This window comes from Neopsephotus bourkii, unplaced genomic scaffold (assembly GCF_033783945.1).
Source record: "Neopsephotus bourkii isolate Nb327-2 ecotype Australia unplaced genomic scaffold, CSIRO-AGI_Nbou_v1 NB_1513, whole genome shotgun sequence".
NCBI lineage: Eukaryota > Metazoa > Chordata > Aves > Psittaciformes > Psittacidae > Neopsephotus > Neopsephotus bourkii.
In genome coordinates, this window is record NW_026901989.1 from 722252 (window position 1) to 744740 (window position 22489).

Below are 22489 nucleotides of genomic sequence, written 5' to 3' on the forward strand. Positions count from 1 at the left end.
ACACATACAGTGTACTTGAAAACAAAAATCTATAATATTGATCCTACAATGTCACCACAATTATTCTTTTGAAACAGCCATTGAAAACAAATTACATCTGCACTGCCTTTTCATCCGATTGCTCTGGGTGAGCAATGCTCACTGTAGCCGCTAGCATTTTCAGTGTTAGCACTGTGTCACTAAAGACAGCACAGGAAAAGGAAAAAAAAAATCAGGGAGAAAAAGAAAGCATCAGTAATACATTTAAAAAGGCAGCTGAAGGAGGAGGAAGCCATCAAATTAACCAGATCACAAAAAGCCCCTCTAACCTGGTGCAACACTTAAGACTCTTAGTTTTCTGTATGCAAATCAGGATGATACTGGAACAGTACAGCAGCCAGTTTTCCCTCCAAAGGCTCTTAAGGTTGGCTTTTTCCTGCCCAGTAAGCCAGATATAGTTGTTACACTAATTACATTGACAAAGATTCAGAAGGTCTTATTTTCAGGTAGTCTATTTAATACCTTGTGATGACAAAAAGCATTATTTGAAGCAACATGACTTTAACCTCATGTAACATAATTCTATTGACAAATTGGAAGACTTTCTTGACAAGGGAGAAGTGATTAACACAGAAGTGATGACTGCAGAACAAACCCACCCATTCAGATTAAAACAGTGACATGACGAAGCTCAAAGGAATCTGTCCAGAAGAAGCAGAGGCCTTTTGACACAAATAGGAATATGCGGGGGGGGGGGAGCAAGCCCACCTTCTTTCATTCCAATACTTATACATTTTTACCCCACTAATGGTTTTACTCACAAATATGAATCATCATATCAGTAAAAGTGTAGCGACTCACACAGCACACAGAAAACAGCAGAATTTCATAGAGAAAACCCTGTCAGCAAATGCTAACTTTCATATGCTCGCTAATGGTCTGGTTTGGAAACATATATAACCCATCAACAATTTATTTTTTTGCCATCATGGTGGTTGGCCAAGGGAAAGTGCTTTTGTTAAGTTGTGACCACACAAGTCACAGTGGTGGGTTCCTGCAGTGGGGAAACGATAACTTTGGAGTATTAAGAAAACCAATAGCCTTGTTGACATGAACATGGGAGTCTAACCCCTGAAGCCTCCTGATATGAAGCATTGATTTTTCTGTCTGGGTACAGTTCTAAAGCCATTCATTCTCTATGGTCAGGACTCACAGGGCCAGAGGAGGAAGAAAAAAAAAGAAAAAAAAAAAAACCTCTTCTTTCCACTTTTACCTCCAGGCAAAGTTGAGGAATAAAATTCTACGTTTTGAGGGATGATTTGTTCAAGCCATGTTTAGTAGAAGCTTATTGCATAAAAAAAAATTTGTTTCCTTGACCCTTGCAACCTGTGACCACTTTTTCTTTTGTGCACCTTCTTCACAAGATAACAGCAGGGGAAAGTGCCTAGAGAAAGCACCCCTGCTTACTTGTTATTCTCCAAATAATATCACCAAGCTTATTTATTATTCCTCAAATAATACTGTCATGTTCAGTTGTCATTCCTCAAATACCACTGCCAGCTGACTTGTTATTTCTCAAATGCTTCCATGCCTACTCGTTATTCCGCCTCATGTAATTACTACATCCCTTACTTGTTATTCCTCCTCATATACTACCGCTGGGCTGCACTTGGTTATTGCTCATGTACTACTGCTATGCCTCTTTGCTATTTCTTCTTTACCACTTCTTCGACATATTGTACCTCTTTGAAAGGGGAAACAATATTATCATCTGGTATATTTTTGCAACCCATACGCTGACTCCCTCTTTCCTCTGCACCCCTGTTGTGTTCATTTAGTAGCTATTGTAAATACACACTGAAAGACACCAAACCCTCTTGTGTAAGAAATAACAGTTCCATAGTTTGGAGCGAGAGCAATATGTTCCATGGTCTTTAAAAAGAATTGTTTTATTTTTTTTTAAAGAGAAATAAAATTAAATAAAAAAAAAATTAAAGAGACAATAAAGAGAATAATCACCAGTTTCCCCCTCCCCACCAGGACACAGTAAGCAAGCGCACAATGGGATGGTTCCTGCTCTGGTGACAGAATGCTGAGCCATTTTTTGCTGTTTGTCTCTTCTTTTCAAAGAAACAAAGAGACAGCATTAGACAGAAGATACCAGTGCTACCGAAGACTAATAATGTTTGGACACAGAACCTGCTCTCCCCTTCAGCTGGCAACTATTTAATTGATTTTTTAATGTAAGTAAATATTCAAATGCAATAACACACAATCATCTCTAAGGGAGGCATAAAATATCAGCGTCCACAAAGAGGCTGTCATCTTTACCTAGGTGTATATGTACACACATACGCTCCAAAAATATGAAAATAAACACCTCTGAATATTGATCTTTATAAATCTCTGATAAAGTACACATTCTCTACATGAGCATGACAATTTTAACCAATATATGTCTCTACACATGTACACAGATTAATCCTAGACAATCTCCTGTGTTACTATTGCAGAAGTATGCTTATACTATGTTACAGTATGAATATGTTTGTATATTTATTATGAAAATACTTACTGTTCCGCCTTTTGAAGTAGATGGACAAATGATTTAGGAGTGGAAATAGACTAGAAACAAAATTAATGCAAATAATGTGTTGCTTTTTTTTTTTTTTTTAGCTTGATTAGCCAAGCCAATGGAAAATTCTGGAAAACGTATACAATTATTTTAACTGTCATAGACTGGCAATTGTAATTGACATGATTTGTATGAGATGCAGTGTAATAACTGAATATATTAAAAAAAAATCTCATGGCTTGATTACCAGGAGAACATTACCAGTGCCACAATATTATTAACAACACAATTATCATGGCATCCCTAGGACACGCTCTTAGCACTTCAATGCATTAGCGAACCTTTGCTAACGAAGAAAAAATTAAAGTACAGCAAATTTCAAAGCACCAGTTGTACCCAACATCATTAAAAATTTATAAAACTTCCCCTGAACATGACAAGTGTTTGGTTTAAATGAAGATCAGCCACAAGAAGGAGCAGAAATCTTGTTATTCTTTGTCTCTTTCTCTCCCTCTTTTTCTCTTTCTCTCTTTCTCTCAGACCTCCCCCAACCACCACCACCTCAATCCAGCTGAAATATGTAACCATTACAGAGTGACAGTTTGACACACAATGACCTGTCAGAACATTCATCTCTCAATGTTTTATTTTAGTGAGGAGCCAAACTGCAGAAAAAATAAGCAAGTTGTTTCAAGGCTTGGAATGAGATCAAACATTTCTGGCATCCCCACTTACCAGACCTTTGATTTACAATGGATCTGTCAGAGGCTGATTAGACAGTGTGTGTTTAAAAACCTATAGATGTTCCACAATTGCACAAGCTCTCCCCTTCACAGAGAGCATTTCTGCTCTTTTGTTTGAATGGGGAGAATAAGCCAGGTTATGTTGCAGCACCCTACACCTTGCAAGTGGAAAACACCGCATGCAAAACTGCAGGCAGCTGCAAATAAACCTTTGAGGTAGGAACGTTCCGATTCTCTACTAAAAGAAAGCTGTAGCTCTCCGTTCTCTGCAATATTCGTTATGCCAATTTCTATTACCTTTTCCTTCCAGGCCTAAAGTTATAATAGTCTGCAGAGAAAATATAGGTAGGAAATGCTGCAATCTCCGCATATTTTCAGTAATGTTCAAAGGCAACATGCAGCTAAAAATTAAACAGAGAAGTGCAGGTGGCTAAAATATTCCCACACTGTAACATTTTTTTGCTCATAATTGCAACTAGGGAAAAAAAGGTTAGAAATATATTGTTTCTATTTGTACTTAGAACAGTTGCAGAAAGAGCAGCAGGATTTGTGCCTGGCATTAGAATGTGTAATTCCTTAATACTATATTGTGGCATATGGTTCATTGTAGCAAATTATGAATACATGTGTTTGGAGAGCTTTGGTAGTAAATTTGGGCTTTGTACATCTACAACAATGCCCAAATCTGACAAACGTAATTTATGTAATATTAAGTTAATACAGTATTATGAAATTAGCTCACTGTAGTAAAGCTGTAATTTTTAAATGAAAGACAATACTGTGAAATGAAAACAAAATAAACATTAGCATTTTGTGAAAGGTAGAACAAATCTTCCAAAAGTCTGCTTTGTAATTTATTACAATGCAGTGTTTATGACTTCCAATATATTTAAGACATGGCATCCTTTAACAGTACAGTACAACTACAATGCTGTTCAGAACGATCCTAATCTTTCAACCTCTCTCAGGCAACGCTCACAATTAATTTAAAAGAGACTTTTGAATGAATACTACCTCTGACTAAGGTGGCAGCAAGTTGGAATTCTGGGATCTGGTCCCCAGGATACTCCTAATGGGTTTGATAATGTATTTGCTCCATGTGGAAAATTCTGATCAAGGTGACAAGGCTGTAGGAACAGAAGCTAATTCTGTGTGTGTGAGAATATTCTAGATGCAAAATTATATTTTTCATACTCATATAGTTACCAGGAAGAGGGAAAATGAGAAAAGCATTACACTGTGAGCCCTTTAGCTTCTAGGATATCGTATATGTTGCAACATACGATTTCATGCTTTTAAGGGAAAGAGGAGAGCAAATTAGCCAGAGCAGGAGTCAAAAATTAAAAAGAAATAAAAGGATGTTTTGAGGTCATCCCACAAGAACCTGAAGTCATGCACAGTTTCCAATTTCAACTTTTTGAGGGAAAAAAAAAAAAAGGAGCATAAAGAAAAACGTATATTAGTATTTTAAGAGTGCACAGAATTTGTGTTATACTTGCTCTGTAAAAATATAACCACTGATGGATGCTATGTAGATATTTCTAGTACATCTCCAGTTGGTCAGGATAACAGAAATTGTCGTCTGAAATCAAGAGGCCCTTTGTCTCAGTCAAGATCCCATTTACAATATTTAATTTGTTTTCTTTTAAGTGGAGAATATGATTTCCAGGATTTACATGTCCTAAAGAACAAAACGTCTTATCAAAAAGGGGGTTTACAGTAGGACATGCAAAATATCATATGCCTCAGGTATCATGAGGCTGGAGAACCACCAAGTTATAGTTACCAAAACCTAGAGGCCCAGAAAGAAGCAACTGTAGAATATAGTGGCTTCACATATTCGTGAAGTTCATGTCACAGAAACGATGATACATCACAGATGAAAATGTATGACCTTTCTTTTGTGTAAGTGAAAGCCATGTTATATGCTACTGAATATTGCTGCCATCCTAGAAATTCGCTATTGGTATTTATCATTCTGCCACCTTATTTCATACTCTCTGAAACAAAGAGAAAGCACTTTTATCTGAGCAATCAGTGAAATGCTAGAATTGTATTACTGTGTTAAATGTATGAATGAATCATGAAATACGAATTAGCACAAAATGCTAAAACAAAGTCCTACAAAATGCCTGTATGAAATGCATATAACATGCATGCCTCTACACCAGGTACAAATGTCATCATGTCCTTAGTGTCTCAAATTCATATTCTGTTATTCGAAATATTGCAGGGGGAAATCTAATGCTGAATAAGGCACGTACAATTGCCTGCTGTTATGCATGTCTGCAATTTGCGTATCATGAACTATATAACTCAAGCATAAAAGTTGCTGCACCTTAATCCTGGAAAAGCTACATATCTGAACTCTGCAAATAGCCTTAATTTTAGATGCCAACAAACATGGCCACTTTTATTAGGAAAGTGAAACATACTGAATAATTAAACTCAGAAAGGGCATATTTCAAATATGAGCTCTCTGCTATAGAGGCCCAGAACAAGATAACAGCTGCTGTGTTAAAGAGGCAGTGTCTGCATACATATGTGCCTGTGGCTGACACTATGGAAGATTCTGTTAAAAGCAGTAATGTGGGAAGTATGTAACTTTTTGGGGTCCATTTTTCTACTCATTAAGCTGACAGTCAGGGAAACAAAAAGAGACTGCCTCAGCACAAATCCAGACTATGGATTAACCTGCTTATGTCTTTTTAGGCATGCTCAAAACAAGACCTCTCAACGTGAATTTTGGTAAATTGCCTGGAGTAGGTTGGTTTCCTGGAGCAAGACTGAGATCCAGTATCAGAAAACAAGGTCATTGGCAGGTGAGCCTGGATCTTTCTTACAGTTCAGTGAGAATACCACTAAATCTGAAGAGTGACAGGTGATTTAGGATTACAAGAAAGCAACAGAAACACTTTCACTACAGCAATTTCATGTGATCACACCCTGTGTGTACCTCTTCTCTTTTCAATCTACTGTCCCATTTCAACAAAGTTGACAGAGAATGACAAGTTCAAAGATAAGCATATTCCTACACATTTTTGAGAATGGCATATCCACAGAGAGAAGACTTCCTACTGACCTTCGGAAAACTTTCAGAATGACCTCAGGAACACCTTCAGAATTACCTCATACTTTACCAGATATCAAAGGATCTGTAGCAGTGAGTAATCAAAAATGCTGCAAAAAGCTAGAAGACATTCACTTCCTGGGCATCAATATCCAGCAATCATAAAATAGAAATCTATGGTAAATTAGACTGCGTAAGTTTTATGGAAATATGTATTTCAACATGTGTAAAAGCCACTTAAAAGTAACATGTCTCAAAGCACAGCAAAAGTGAGGTGAGAGCAGCTGATACCCCCAGTTCAGTTCCTGTGGGGTATTTGACCATTCACAGCTTGCATACTTACAGGCTGTGAAACTCAGTAATATTCCCACCATTAGGCAGCTCCATAAGCATGCATTTATGTTGTTATTGCCTCAACTATCCTTGTATTCAGACTGTCTGCATTTACAATATAAAATTATTTTTTCCATGTTAACTTGAATTATCCTCTCATACACATATAACCTTATGCATATTCATACCCACATAATAAAATCAAACTCAGTGACAGACGCTACAAAAATTAACATTGTCAATTACTAATTATAGCATGCCCACAGGTACAGTTACAAAAGTGCAACCAAGTAGCAGGCTTAATTTCAAAGAATTACACCTTTTTTTCTATTCTATCACATTTGAATGTTTTTATGTATGACTATAAATATAGAAAAGCAAGATCAATAGATAACATTTGGCAAGCCAAATTTAAGGACACTCTATTTCAACCCTCTTCTTGCTCAAGGAGCACATCCTGCTCATTCTGACTTTTTAAAATCAGTTAAATATAAACAAATTAACTTCCCATGCATGTTGTTTCTGAGTGAATTACTTTTCATTTTTAGAGTGGTTTTCCATCACTACAAACCTTTCCTTTCCCTTATGCACCAGCAAACATACTGTTACAATTTAAAGGTCATGTTCTTTTCAAACTGACAGGGCCCTCCAAAATTTTGACGAGAGTCCCTCCAAGAATCACACCATACAAACCGAAAGGAATTAAGTAAAGCATCACTTGTTGTAGGCTCAATCATGTGAACTGATTAGAAAATGTAACCACGGAGAGAGGTGATTCAAAGTGTGACGGACAACCTTTCAAAGAAAGGAGATGTCATGTTGATAATAATAAGCAAGTACCTGACATTGAAGGAGGGAGTGAACACAGAGGGTCAATAAAGATATAATTGCCTTCAGCTACTAAAAAAAAAAAAAAAAAAACAAAAAAAACCCAAACCCCAAAACAAAAAAAAACCACACCATCACCTCACAAAGCTAAACCACACCAACCAAAACACAAAATCTCTTTTCCAACTTTTGTTTCTTCAGACCCCAAGATAGATATTTAAAATAATCAGAACATTTCATCTCTGTAGGTCAGGTTAAGTTTTAGCCAAAATACACTGAAAAAAATGTATTAATGACAGCTCAGTTGTTTAGCTCATTCTTTCACCAAGTAAAATGCATGTCTTAAAGTTCAAAGCCAAATACATAGAGTTTGCCTTAAAGGTTATATTGATACATATTGATCTGCATTACAAGTTAGATCATATTTAAGAAAATAGCGCTGCCTTTGGATTATAATACCCACATCATTCAAAGAAATGTTACAAGCAGAAAGTAAATGCATCCATTTGAAGGATGTTGCTTACCAGGAATATGAGAGGTTCTTCTTTATACATTTTAAACAGAGCAAGTCTAAACATTTTTGGGAAGCACAGTGTAAGCTGGATTATGATAAAAAGATCTTTCCACAAAATAAAAGTGACAGTTACCATGCATTACCAACAAAAGATGAAATCTGCAGCCCAAAAGAATACCCCACCCTCCTTCCCATGCAATCAATAAAGAACTTAGCCAAACTGAAGAAATGGGTAAAAAGTAATTGAAAAATACCATATTCTTGTCTTCCTTCTGAAATTGAACAATATTTAACCTTTCTTTAATTATTTATTTTATAGTTCTCTAATTGTTGGTCTTTCTTTTTCCATCAGTTGCTAAGATTTATGGCACACAAAACAGTTCCAGCACAGAATGAATGTTTACTGCAACAATTTGAAAACATTATATCCAAGATAATTTTAAAGATAAAACATGTTCTCTTGTCTGCATTAATATGTATATAATGTGTATGAATAAATGTAATCTTAACTGATTTGATACTATATTCATATTGATGTCAAAGAGGTCAGTGAACACATTTAGTGCTTTAGCCAACCATGGATTGAAGATTATAGTTAATTAAAAAGTAGATACGAACCCTTTCTACTATAGCACAAATCCAGGCCAAATTTTCACGTGGTAGGGTATCTTCAATAGTTGAGGCAAAGTAAGTCAGAGGCACAACTCAAATTCTTACTGGACAAACGCCAGTTTCATCAAGAAAGTAATAAACCATGGCACCCATGACAAACTTTGACACTATTTGCTTGACATAGTGCCTGCTCAAGGCTTGTCCATGTGTTGCAGATTGAAAGCTTCAGGACACAACCAAAGTGACACCCCAGTCATACAATCTACTGCCTGTCTTAGAAAGAAACAAGGTTTTACTGCAATCTAGGTCTGTTGCAATTGCTCCCTGGTCTGCTGGCTAATGAGGTCAGACAGTACTGTCCATTCTAGACATATTCTTTTTAGGGTATCATCTCTCCAAGAGACATTCCATGATGACAGACCCTTAAATGTGCCATCAAAGCAAATTATAATGATAGAATTTATTAACATATTTTATGAGGAAAAAAAAATCATACTTCTAAGGAAACAAAATAAAAATGGGATTAAATACAAAACTAATTTTTGAAAATATGTGGTAGATTTTGCTTATGCTATTGGAAAGCTTTTGTTACATGCAAAGATAAATGCTGAACTTAAAACGTACAGACACCCCTTACTAGAGATCTTAACCAGACCTCTTTTTTTCAGCAACTGACAGCCTTCCCACATACAAAGTGAGTGAGCAAGTGTGCCTATGTATTCACATATATATGAAAGGACAGATTTTCCTTCCTTTTTTTTGTGTGGGGTGTGGGTTGGTTTTTGTTTGGTTTTGTTTGTTTGTTTTGGGGTTTTTGTTTTTTGTTTGGTTTGGGGTTTTTTTTATTTTTACTTTTCATGTTTCTTAACACAGCCTTTCTAAAATGGAAAACTGAGATTGAGGTCACTTGAATCCATAAGTGAATACCACAATACACTCATGTAAGTCAGCATTTCTGTTGAGGAGTCAACAACGTTCCTCCCTTCAAGTCCTCAAAGTTGCACAATGGGTGGTGCTCCTAAGATATTCAGTCATATTTAACCCAATGCACACTCTGAAAACAAGTGTCCAGCTGGTTATTGACATATCACTGCCCAGGTCCCTGCTTAAGTGAAGATATAGCCACAGCCAGCAGCAGCCATGTCTTCATTAGGGAAGGTTAGGGGTGATGTTGGGAAGAAAAGAGATAAAAAGTAGCAAGATAGTGGAGAAAGGACGTGGGAATTACAAAAGGAACAAATTAAAAGTCAAAAAGAAAACACACACATTAGTATTTCCCAGTAGTGTCAGAGAAGCATAATGGACAGAAGATGTAATAACTGTTTGCTCAACCTCTGTTCAGGCACATCACTGCAGTAGTCATAGGGCTGTGTTTAGAGAAATATTTCAGTTGAAAACAGTGCTACAATTTTGACCGTTCTTCCCTATTTATCCCCTCTTATTGAAGCTGGCTTGGTTCACAAAACCATTTTGATGACCTGATTCCAGATTCCTTTTGGAGAAAGAAAAAACAAAAGCCAACCAACCTCTGCCTCACACCTCAGGTGTGCACCAGATGTGTTACATATTTCAATGGAAATAAAACTTGCAAACCAGTGATTGTTTTTCCAGTCATCTCCAAATACATGCATGGTGGGCACATTTGGTTCCAGTGACCATACTAAAAGTAGTCTAAAGTAAAAAATCCGCAGATTTACTTACTGTAGGTACGAGGCCTCAGCATGAATCAATTTGATCAACTGATCCATTTTTAAGGCACCTAATTTCTTGCCAATGTAGAGAGTGCCTTAGAAAAATTTAGGAGAACTGGAGATTTCAACCTCTGTCAGAGAAAGACACCCTTTTCTTTCTGAAGACATGACACACTTATGAGGAAGGTGACATACTTCTGGACATTCTTGTTCGAGCATATGCTCTATGACAAAGCCATTTAGAACATGAAACCCTATTTCCAAATTACACATGAGTTAAGAATTACTTCCTCATAGAGGATTAAATTCTGATGCAAATGGAAGGGGGTCAAGCCATCCCATCACTGCCTGATATTTCGTGCTAAGAGAGGATAGGAAGAGCATAATGCAAAAAAGAGACCCAGCATTTTAGGGGAAAGACATAAAAGCAAAACCCAAGGGTTGCAAAATCCACATGAACTAAACCCATGACTCAAATTATTATAATTGAAAACCATTAAGCTCAGCTCTGTTCAAGTAAAAATTAACTTTATAGAGACTATCATTATAAACTATCGCTTCATCAGGAAAATACATCAAGGTTATATTTTATAATTTTTATCCTCTCTTCCATGTAGCTGCTAGAAGGCAGTTACACTGAGAACTGGATCTTTCCAAAGTTGTTAACAAGACACATTCCTTTTGGTTCATGGCTAGTATTATGAGAGTTTCTGTCTTATGTCACTATTTCTGACACATGATGGAGATAGAACATCTTGGCTTAAAAAATACTGGACTATCATTTTACGTGAAGAGACTTTCTAGAACACAGAAGCAGCTAGATTTTGTACTGACAACACAGAGGTAATGATAACCTATCCTTATATAGCCCAGAGTCTTAGATATTGGAAACTCAATTAGCAATTCTTTTATCTTCACCCAAAATATATATATTGAAAATTACAAATTGAGGGCTTTTTTCATATAGCTCTGACCACAAATATAAATACTGCCTTGCTTTAGCAGCATAATTTTTAGCCCCCTCATTTTTCATCCAGTTCAGGTTGTTTGATTCTTAGAGTCCATATTCCAGGCAGTCAGAGCACTCATTTATGAGCAGAACGCAGGCAAACGTGCATTTTTTGGAGATGAAAGGCATAAGAGTTGCACATAATTTTGCCACAAATGAACTTTTCCTTTGGTTTGAGCTACATCACGCACTTCCATTTGAACAGTTTTGATAAAGACTTTACTCCCTTTTCTTTCACTATACACAGTGTAGCTCACATTAGATAAACACTTCTATATGTAACCATCAAGGAGAAATATCCCACACAAGGAAACAGACCTTGTGAAATAACATTTCACTTATCTGTGATGTCTTTCTGAACATTTCCTAATGCCTCTAATCCCAGCATACAGCTGCATATAGTCTTCCTGCAAGAAATTCTGTTCTCAAAGACCAGCAAACAAATATAAGCATAGAGTTGAGAAAGGTTTCAACAGTGACATGTACACTATTTTACTTTTTTTGCTTTGCTTTTCGTTACACCTCAAAGAGTTATTTTAATAACAGGCAATTTACAGGCATACGCAGAATTTGAAAAGATCTTCAAAATACTTTGGAGGAATAGATCGTATAGTCTAAGCCAAAAATATACATCATCTATTAGAGCTTTTCACATTTTTAATGGGTCTCAGTGATTTACTCCTATAAAATAACACACACACAGCTGTACTCTAGTTAAAATAACACAGCCAACATGAGAATAGAGACAGCAGTAAAGTTTGAAACTACAGCAAGTACAGATTTGAGTTAACACAGTATGACAACAATAAACATATTTGTAAGTACATACTTTCAAACTTATCTGCATGCTTACAAAAAATATGAAAATCAAGTAAACAAAAAAACTGTTGGATTTACACACTTATGTCTACACTTATCAAACACTTTTCAACAGCAAGTATTTCAAAACAGTGGTTATAACCTCTGCTAACAGAAAAGAACAGCCTGTTTTGGTGAAATAAAGTTGACATTTAATTTACTTCTGTAAATTCAAGTTGTTTATTCATTGATCTTATATGCTGACAGGATTCCTTTAATGTTCTTGTGCAAAACAATAAATACAGTGTCGTTAAATTTTAGATAGGAAAACATTATGCTTTGTCTTGACAGCACCACAGTCAGGTATAAAGTTATAATGTTCAAATAATCCCTTCTGAGACTCTCTGTGTCATAAAATATGTAGTCTTTCAAAGCATATATGTATCTGTTATTTGATTTTTCCTGAAATCATAAAGAGATGGACGGGTATCTTATCTTGATTCTTTACCTGCAGATCCAAATTTCTCTCTGCTTCATTCCCACTCCCCAGGCTATAAATATCTTATACAAGGTCTATCTGATACAAAAGTACTTGATAAAATATAAAGTTATTACTTCCACCTAGGTAAAAATTAGTGGTAACTACAGAAGTTTGGTGGTTGGTGGGTTTGGGCCTTTTTTAAATATAAAAGTCCCGAACCTAAATTCACTGTCCTTACTTTAATTACTGTAATATTACTTACTGTAGTTACTTCTTTTGGTCTTACTAACACTCATGGTGTTTTAACTAGTGACCTTCGAGTTATTTCTCCAATAATAAATAAACAGATGCATCCATCACACTTCATGTACATGAAGTAAATCAAGCTCAGTTCCAAAACCTCATGTGCATACGCATCCATTTATTTTGTGAATAAGAGGCAAAGTATGCATTGTTCCTTGTTTAGCCCACTATCCAATATCCATAATCAATGCAGTTAATCTCTCCCATTTCCTACATTCTTGAACACTGATTGTCCAATATCGCCACATTTGGCAGATTTATCTTGAAATAAAATGGCATATTAAACAAAGAACCTCTATGATGAGAACACACGCAGTGAAATGGAAGCCAAGAAAAAAAAAAACCCACAACAAAAAAATTAACAACAAAAAAAAAAATCTGCAGCTAGTTTAGCAAATAATATGTATTATTAAATTTAGACCTTTCATCAAATGTTCTCGTGATTCACACTAAGGTCTCCTTTCATCTGGGTACTTCTCTCATTTTTATTGTTAATGGATTATCAAAATTCCATCATACAATCCAGAATGTCTGCTTTTTTAACCACAGAAAATGAACTACATAAGTTCCCACACAGACAGAACACTATATCAAATTGATCTGTAAACAAGTAGCCACTTTCAGCAACTACTGCACAAGTACATATTAATTTTATAGCAAAATATTAGGACAGATACCTCAGCATGTTCATGATGGCCTCTATTACTGCAGCTGCTTATGTTCTAACAGCTATTATGCTTACACCATACGCTATTGAAACCTCTGCAGACTTTCAAGAAAAAGAAGCAAGTTTTTTTCTCAATCAACATTGTACACCAAGGTGCTCAAAACCATATTCTTCATTCAAAGATGAAATAACCAATGCAACAGATCACATAACACTGCTGTTTGGTTGCTGAAGAGTAGACAGAAATTCTTAGTTTAAGCATTGTACACTCCATTTTTCCTCTAAAATCAGTAGTCCAAAAAGGTGCCACTGCAAAACCAAAGTGTTCGTAAATGGCAAAGAGTGCATCTCTATTTTAAACACTATTGTTTAAAGAGAGCTCTAAGCTCAGTGAAGGCAAAATTCTACTTGGAGAAAGTCATAAGAAGCAAGCACAAGAAGAGGAGCTTGCGCTATGTCAAAGGAATATCTGTATCAAGCTCCATCTGAAATTGAGGGGAAAACAGTCTAAATATCCAAACCATTCACAGAGAAACAACCAAAAAGTAAAAAAATAAATTAAAAAAAAAAAAAAAAGAAAAAATCTTGAGGGGTATTTCTTTTATGGCTCAAATATTTTGGTTATAAGATCCTTGGGATGCATTCTGGTTATGCGGCAGGCACAGAGTTTCTATACACCTCCACAGACAACTGCATGGATCATACATATGAAACGAAAATTTAGTTGATGTTAACTCATAACATGAATTACTGAACCAATCTTTGGGCAGCCACAAACAAATTGACCAGAACTAGGTATTCTGTCAGCATCCCTTGACCTCTAGTTGTTCCTACCAAAACCCATATTCCATGCTCAGAACCAGAAGATGAAAGTAGATTACCTGAAGAAAAATACTGCCTAGGTTTGTGTCTGAAGTCAAAACCAAACACTTAATGACCCAGACAGTCTGTGAGAATAAGAGGAAGAGCTGAAAAACACCTGAACATTTTTTGTGAAGAAGTCAATGTGTTCATTAACTGAAAGAGGAAGGAGCCAACTAAGTTATTCTCAGGGCTCCTATAACTCTAACACAGATAGCATACTACAAGGCAATCTCCTCCCTCTGTTTAACCAAGACTCCCTTAAAAGATAATATTATTGCTAGTTCAAGATTCCTTAAACATATTTTGTTGCCACTAAAATATTACATATTTTAGACTTACTGGGTGGGGGGGGGGGGAGAAGTATATTTTACATTAGGATGAAAGGAATTTGAGGTCTGAGTAGCAATTACTTATAATTTAATATAAATCAAAAGATATAGTAGAAAAAGTATTTTTGGACAATAGAAGAAACCCTATTTCATCATAAACATTTGACATCTTAGTGAGAGGCAGTATGCCTCTCCCTGAAAGCGAAACTTTCCCACTCTGCCAGAGAAATATTAGGACATCAAGGAGTTTTTAGCAATTCCTAGTAATTTCAATAACAGGAGCAGTCCTCCCTGCTCAGCATTTAAATACCAGTCCAAGAGGAAAGAACTAAGAAAGGGTAGAGAAAACGGCAGGTCTGTGTCTCTACGCACTTTGTGTTTGTTTTCTACTAATTGATGCCATCTGAAAAGGCTAAGTTTAAACAGAAAATATAGTCTGGTTCTTCAGACCCAAATTCTGTTCAATAATATTTCAATTTTAATGACAACATTTCCACCATAGAACACAAAGACTCAAAATATAAACTTTCTCATTTTGAAAAACACAATGTAAATCATGTACATTAACCCTTATACTGCAAACCATGACTGCTGGAATTGCATGGAAGCAGTTATGCAACCTAGACATATTGTTTGGGCAATATCTCTTCCTTCTTTTAGCTGCTAAATCTTCATCTGAAAATGCAGCAATTTCAATTAAAGTAGAATATAAAGCATATAAAAATAGGGTAATGTCTGAATTTGATATGCAAGTGTGCCTTGAGGCACTGTATCATAATTCAGTCTTGCTTTCATTCTGTCTAAATGTGTATTTACCAACAATAAAGGCAGGCTGTACTTTGTTATACAGGTGGAATCCTCATCTCTCCTCTCCCTCTTTGATTTGATCTTTTCCACCTGAAAGTTGGCATATTGCAAAACTTTTTTGCAAAGTCTATGCAGACTTTATTTCAGTGACCTCTAGTCCTTATAATTACAACTGCTCTGAGCTTCTTGAGACATTGATCATGTCTACATCCATGTTTGTACAATACCCACAGTAACAGGGCATTTTCTAGTCTGGGGACTCTAGGCAATACTTTAACATAAATATTATATAATAATAAAGTTCTGTCAAGTCAGTGATCTGTGAACTACGGAAGATTCACGTGATAGTATGTTATGGCCAAAGGCAGCCCTTAGCAGCCATCATATAAAATCTCTGTGGTCTAAAAAGTACTTAAACAATGATTTACACAAAAGTCATGAAATTAATAGGAATTGCATATATTCAAAATTAGTACATACACCAAAATTGACATTTGTGTTCAGATAAGGATTTCAAGTGCTCATTTTCCCTTTGCTCTTTCAACAGTTTCCATATCAAACTCTAAAAATGTTCACAGACACATACACATACTAATAAAATACCAATCAACTAAGCTTTATGAAAACACTGAAATAGATTTTGATAAAATTAAAAAAAAAAACATCAACATTTTGCACTAACAAGCAAATATAACTAGCAATTACTTTAAAATAGTAATAGTTTCACATTAAGTTTGTCAAAGTAGGGCTAAAATTGATTTCCCATTTCATCCATTCCTAGCCAATAATTCCCCCATTTTCACCTATGTTATAAGGGCAATACAGTGCTTTGGCATTAATGTTCATTTCTGGGGAAAATACAAACTGAGCTGGCTTACTTGGAAAACTGGACTTGCACAGAGAAATAACTAAAAATAAGCGGAAAAAAATAAAATTGCAGAGTTAAATATAGAAAAAAACCTGTTTGGGTATCTCATTAATGAATGGAAGCAGGGTGGGGAAACAGGAGAAGAAACACAAACAAAAAGGGCAACATATATCCATCTTTCATTTGGCCAGAATAACAAGTCTTGCATAGACATAGCAAGCAAGACATACTACAAAACAAGTGAAAAATTATATTCACTAAAATAGTCAAATACGCCATCACCCCTTTCTAAGACTAAGCCAATTACAGCTAAACCCACTGCATTTTTAGTTTCATCCTACTTTAGTTAAATGTAAACAATTTAAACAGCTTTGGAACAGGAGGACACATGCTTCACAGTAAACTAAAAAAGGTATATTCCACTTTTTGATTCACATGCATTCTAGGGGCAGGTATTGTGCAAGCAATAATAATCCTTCTATATAAAGCCTTCCTATATTATAAATAAATAAATAAATAAATAAATTTTAAAAATACTATATAGTTACTGAAGTGATACATATAAAACATTCCTGTAGGTATACCTAGCTATAGGTAATAAATAAATAATTTTATTAATAAATTAATAAACTACACTGTTAAGTATCTAACACAGCTTCAGTAGAAACCCATGAAACTAGACATTTTAAAACTCTCCATAATTAATGAAAGTATAAATTCAGCTCTAATTAGCTCAAAATTTTAGTAAATTACCTGGAAGAAAAAAGGCAAACTTAAAAATGAGACAGTGAAACCCTAGATTTTACAAAAGAAATATAGTAAATGCCATGTATTTGAAAAAGAAAATAAATGAAAAAAGCACCTAAGTGTTTTGGATGTTTTATCTGGAAAGGAAGAGAAACTACAGCGTCTCTAAAACATGCTCTGAAGTATGCCCTGAAAAAATAGTAGATGTTAAAAGTCTTATTTCAGAAGAAACAGCTTATCTATTTTGCATGTTTCTTTCTATCATTATTATGTGGTGTTTTTTCCCTTATTGGTGAAAATAAAAAGTTACTTCTGCTGACATTAAAAGCTTGATTTTACAAACTATTCAATGCACTCTAAGGATACTGTTAAAAGACATTGGCATGTTGATGTGAGCTGTACAAAGGTCAGTGATTTGGAGGCTCTTTCAGACAATTTGCCAGGATTTTGGCATTTTGTAAGCACACATAGGACAGCTCTCCAGCAAGCTGACCTTGACAGTGAATTGGATAAATAAACCTTCAATTTACCCCCTCCAGCTCGATGCTAGCCCAGCTGATCCCTCTGGAGCCTTCACCTGTCCATATCGTTCAACTGCCGGCAACTTTCAACTGACGAACATCCACAGCTTTACAGGTTCTGTGACAAACACCATCTAACAGATAAGGCTTCTGAAAAGTCAAAGTCAATAGTGTTTCCATTGAAAATTTAATGCTGCTTCCATCTTTACCCATCATTCTTCCTACTGTTGCATGTATCCCAGGAGGCACTTCAAGCAAAAGCACTACTCCATAACAGGTAATGACGTGGCATTTAATGATACTGTCCAAAGTGATCCAAGCCCATGGAAAGTAATGTGCACTCATGTACCAGATAAGCACAGCTGAATGTACTAGAACAGCAGTATCTTTCACTGCACTGTCACTAGATACAATGTGACATATGCTCTGCCATTGTACCTGGCTTTTCCTTTTACTTCACCATCAGAGGAAAAGAGCATTTTCAGATACAGAGCACCAAAGTGTTAAGGGAATTCAGTAAAAGGTAAGATGGCAACATATCCGTAATTAAGTATTCACAGCCTCTTTAATACTTCAGTGCTCTTGGATTCGCTACTAAAATCTGTGAATTATACCTCATTGAAGAATGTCCTTAATCGACTCTGACATGTTTTATTGGAGGCAGAAAAAATGTTTCAGTATGATAGATAAGGTTAAAAATGTTACTACTCTGATCATTTACTCTAGTGCCTTGCAAAAAACTCCAAAGCCAAAAACCATTTACATCATTCATCTGATGCAATGGAGAAAAGAAAGCATTATCTGACAGCCCATTTTAGCTGATGGGACAAAGTGCACATTTTCAATTTTCTGACAAAGTTATGTTGTTTATGTAGATAAGGGGGGGGGGGAAGAAAAAAAAAAAAGGAACCAAATAACTGTAACATTTCTACCGCATGACATAAGGATCTGAAATTTCAGTTAAACAGCAAAGTACCTTGAGACCACGCAGAGCATAGCATGACAAACAAAAATCATTTTTATGGTTTCAAACCAAATAATACATTACATGTTTTCTACTCTAATAGCAGCACAGAGTTTTGAGGCAGCCATAGAACACTGCAGCAAAGCTCAGCATGACATCTCTATGCATGTGTGAGAATACTTCTCTCACTGTAGTGTTACCTAGGAAGTAGTTTAATACAAACAGCCAAAATATTTTTAAGTAAACATTTAAACTGAGGTTTTTTTGTACTAATTTTGATACTCTCCACATATAAATGGTTTCTGTTTAGACTACTCACTGCAAAAAGGAAGAAAAGGAATCTCATACATATTCAATTTCTATTATTAATTTTAGTAAAGTGATCCATGACTGTGTGGGGAACTTAGAAAAGAAATTTTTAAACTCAGCAGCAGCAACTTCTCCATGGAAAGACATGGCACTGGCAGAAAAAGATGGTTATTAAATCACATTCCACAGGACACAGCACATTAAGTTTTCAAATAAATTATCTATACATTTAAAGCCAATGTGGATAGGCTATATGAGAGAGATTGTATGTTTTAAGAGACCCTGTTTTCACCATGAAAAGACTACATCATCACTTTTGGTCATGCCAGTAAAGCAAAATTAATAGAAGTGAATTTGTTTGCAAGATTATCACTTCAAAACAAATTAGGAAGAAACAGTGTTTACTACAAAGGCAATATAATCCCATTTTGGTTCATTTTACTACTCATACACAAGAAGGTAAGCACACATTTAACGATTGGCTCAATTACTTCAGGTTTTGTGATACACTCCTAAATTACTAAGATATCTATGAGCTACACCATCATCCATTAGAAACCAAACTGAAAACTTACAAATAATTGGCTAAGGACCTAATTCTACAGAATAGACAAGGCTTTAACTTAGGACCACATGTTAGATTTTATTCTTTTAACAGCAGTTCTAAGGACAGAGAAAGATCCATCTTCCAAGCCTACTTCTGCCTGCAGACAATATGACCAGTCTTAATGAGGCTGCTGAATGCTTTATGAACAATTCCATCCACTAGTTGCTATATTCTGGCACCAAAATTGAAATATTCATTCTAAATCTTGTCATTAGGATGGTATTGCATTCTGCCAAATTTCCAGTGCCAATCCTTATATTCAGTTGTGATCAAGTGTTTCTCCGGAACCAAACAGCTAACATAAATGTCTGCCTCTACATCTTGCAATATCACCAGCTCATTAAGAAGACTTAGCTCCCATAGACACTGTTTGGAAAAGAGACACAAGGAAAAGTTTTCCATATCCCACTCACATCCATGCTATCTGCTGCTGCTACCAGCTACCTGTATCTCTGCTTATATGGTTAATCACAACCATAAAAATCCTACTGAACAGAACAGTCCTTCCTCCAAGATAAAAGGCAAGGGTGGTAACAGAAAAGGAGAATGGAAAATTTAGGGCATATTTCAAAACTGTGAGCTAAAAATATGGCCATGTACTCAGAAGAATGTAAAAAAACAAAAATAAAAACTCCAACACAGAAAAATATAGGGTACAAGAAATATGTTTGTATGTCACACTGGGGACTGTCAGTCAAAACTGTGCCTCTGTTACACTAATATGAATTACCATGCACAGAAAAACATGAAAAAAGGCTACCTTTTGAAAACTATTCTTTTAAGAGCATTCATGAATTTTACAAATAAAAAAAAAAAAAAAAAAGCTTTCCTACCAGAACTTCTTTTTTTTTTTAAAGTATATGCTTTAGAAGTCTAATTGTCACACATGAGAACAAGTCTCTCCACCTGCTGCATGGCCATTTGCAGTGGTGAGACTTCCAGCCATGGGAAGACATCATGTACTACAACTAACCATGCATTCTCCAAAGTAATTGTGGGGAGGAGAGTAGGAGGGTCATATTTTTATCTCCTCTTCCCTGGAAAGACCAATAGAGTAAGGTGGTATTTAATACAAAAAATACAAATTTTTACCCTGTAGTAAAAATAAATAGTTCAAAGTGCTGGAAGTCTGAGAGTCAAAATTCACAATCTGCAGCTACCTGACAAATCTTATCTAAACATAAGGTTACAATTAACCCCAGAATATTTCACTTAAAACTGGTATATTCTTGATGAATGAATCTTTACATATGGAATTTTTCTCCACAGAAATTAATACACTATTTCTGCCCATATGTCACAGCCATGTATCCAGAGGTTCACTCTTCTATACTTCATTTTTTTTGAGTCCTGTTTTCATGGCCTTTGAAATTATTTATTATATTGGTTTTGCTGCATAAGAATTGCTTTTCTTTTGTATGTTGCAGGGCTCAAGAGGAGAAAAAGGAGGAGGAAAGAAAAGAAAGAAAATGAACTTTCCTTGTTATTAATTTTGAGACTGCTTTTTTTCTTATTTATTTTAAAGTAAGATGTTTTATTTCCCAGGCAGTATGTATGCCTCGTTCGATGAAGTGTGAGGTGCAATTGCTGCCCTAGCTCTGTGTGTGGCTGTGGCCTTAGAAGTCAAGGATAAAAGAAACAAAACTTTGAGGTTTTTTTAATTCTCAAGTGAAAAATCCATTTGATTTCTTTTTGTTTATTGCTGCACTACTTAGGTAATTGCTTGAGTTGAGTCAGACTGACGGCAGGGCTCTGGACCCTCTGACTCCAATCCTTTTGCTTTATTTATTAGTCTCACTTATTAAAAGAATGTCTTGGCTTATATGATGGGTACTATTCAAGCAAAATTTAAATCACTTACATTTGCAATTTAAGTCACTGACTGACAAAAACCCCCATGCTAAGTATTTACAAAGACGGCCTAAAATACACAAAAATCACAAGCTGAGATACCCAAAAAATCACATTGTCCAAAAGGGTCTGTGAACATTTGCAATGCATTTAAGTGAAAGAAGGCCTCAGTAACTTGCAGGTAACAGTGAGCCCACACCAAAACTGCAGCCTCAACACGTATAAAAAACTTGGCCATGCTTGAGCAATCATACGCAATAGCCTATGACTTACTTAATTCAGCAAACCCTCAGCAAAATTTAGAATATCCTCTGCCTCTCAAAATGATCGAGAGACCTGCTGTTTCAAAGAGCACTGTCTTTCCAGTATTTTCTACAATTCTTGATAGGTATTAAGCTCCTGAGATCTCCTATTATGTGGTGATTGCATGTGAAAGCAGAGAGATATTTAGCTATGTGTTACCTCAAACTGTGCTGATGTCCTCTTCTAAAACTCTCAAACCGACATTCAATTTTTCATTAAAACATCAGCTTACAAAACAAGTTACAAACAGAAAGGATTTCAAATGTTTTTTCAAATTTCTTTGATGTTTTAACCTGATGGCCCAAGATAAAACTACATACACAGACTATTTAAGAAATCCATGCGTCTAAACCTTTAACCTTGTCATACACTTTTCCATTCTTTTCATCCCTAATATGCAACATATTTGTTTTAATAAGCTATTCACTATCCCAAATGTCTTCAAAGACACAAATGAGTTATGGTTAGGGTCATGTACTGAAAGACAAGACTTCTGATCAATATTCCTGAATCTGTGTGTCCTTTTGCCTTTGCCTGATTTCTAAGATAACTTCCTCACTCAGACTTCTCCTACTTGTTAATGCTAGCTCCTCTTTCAATCCTGTCCTGTAACTGAGTTACACTTGCTTTTGGCACAAAGAAATATGCAATCCTATAAGCTGTCAGGGATATTCTTCACAGTGTTTGAATTTTTTTCCACCCTCTTAGTTTTTGTG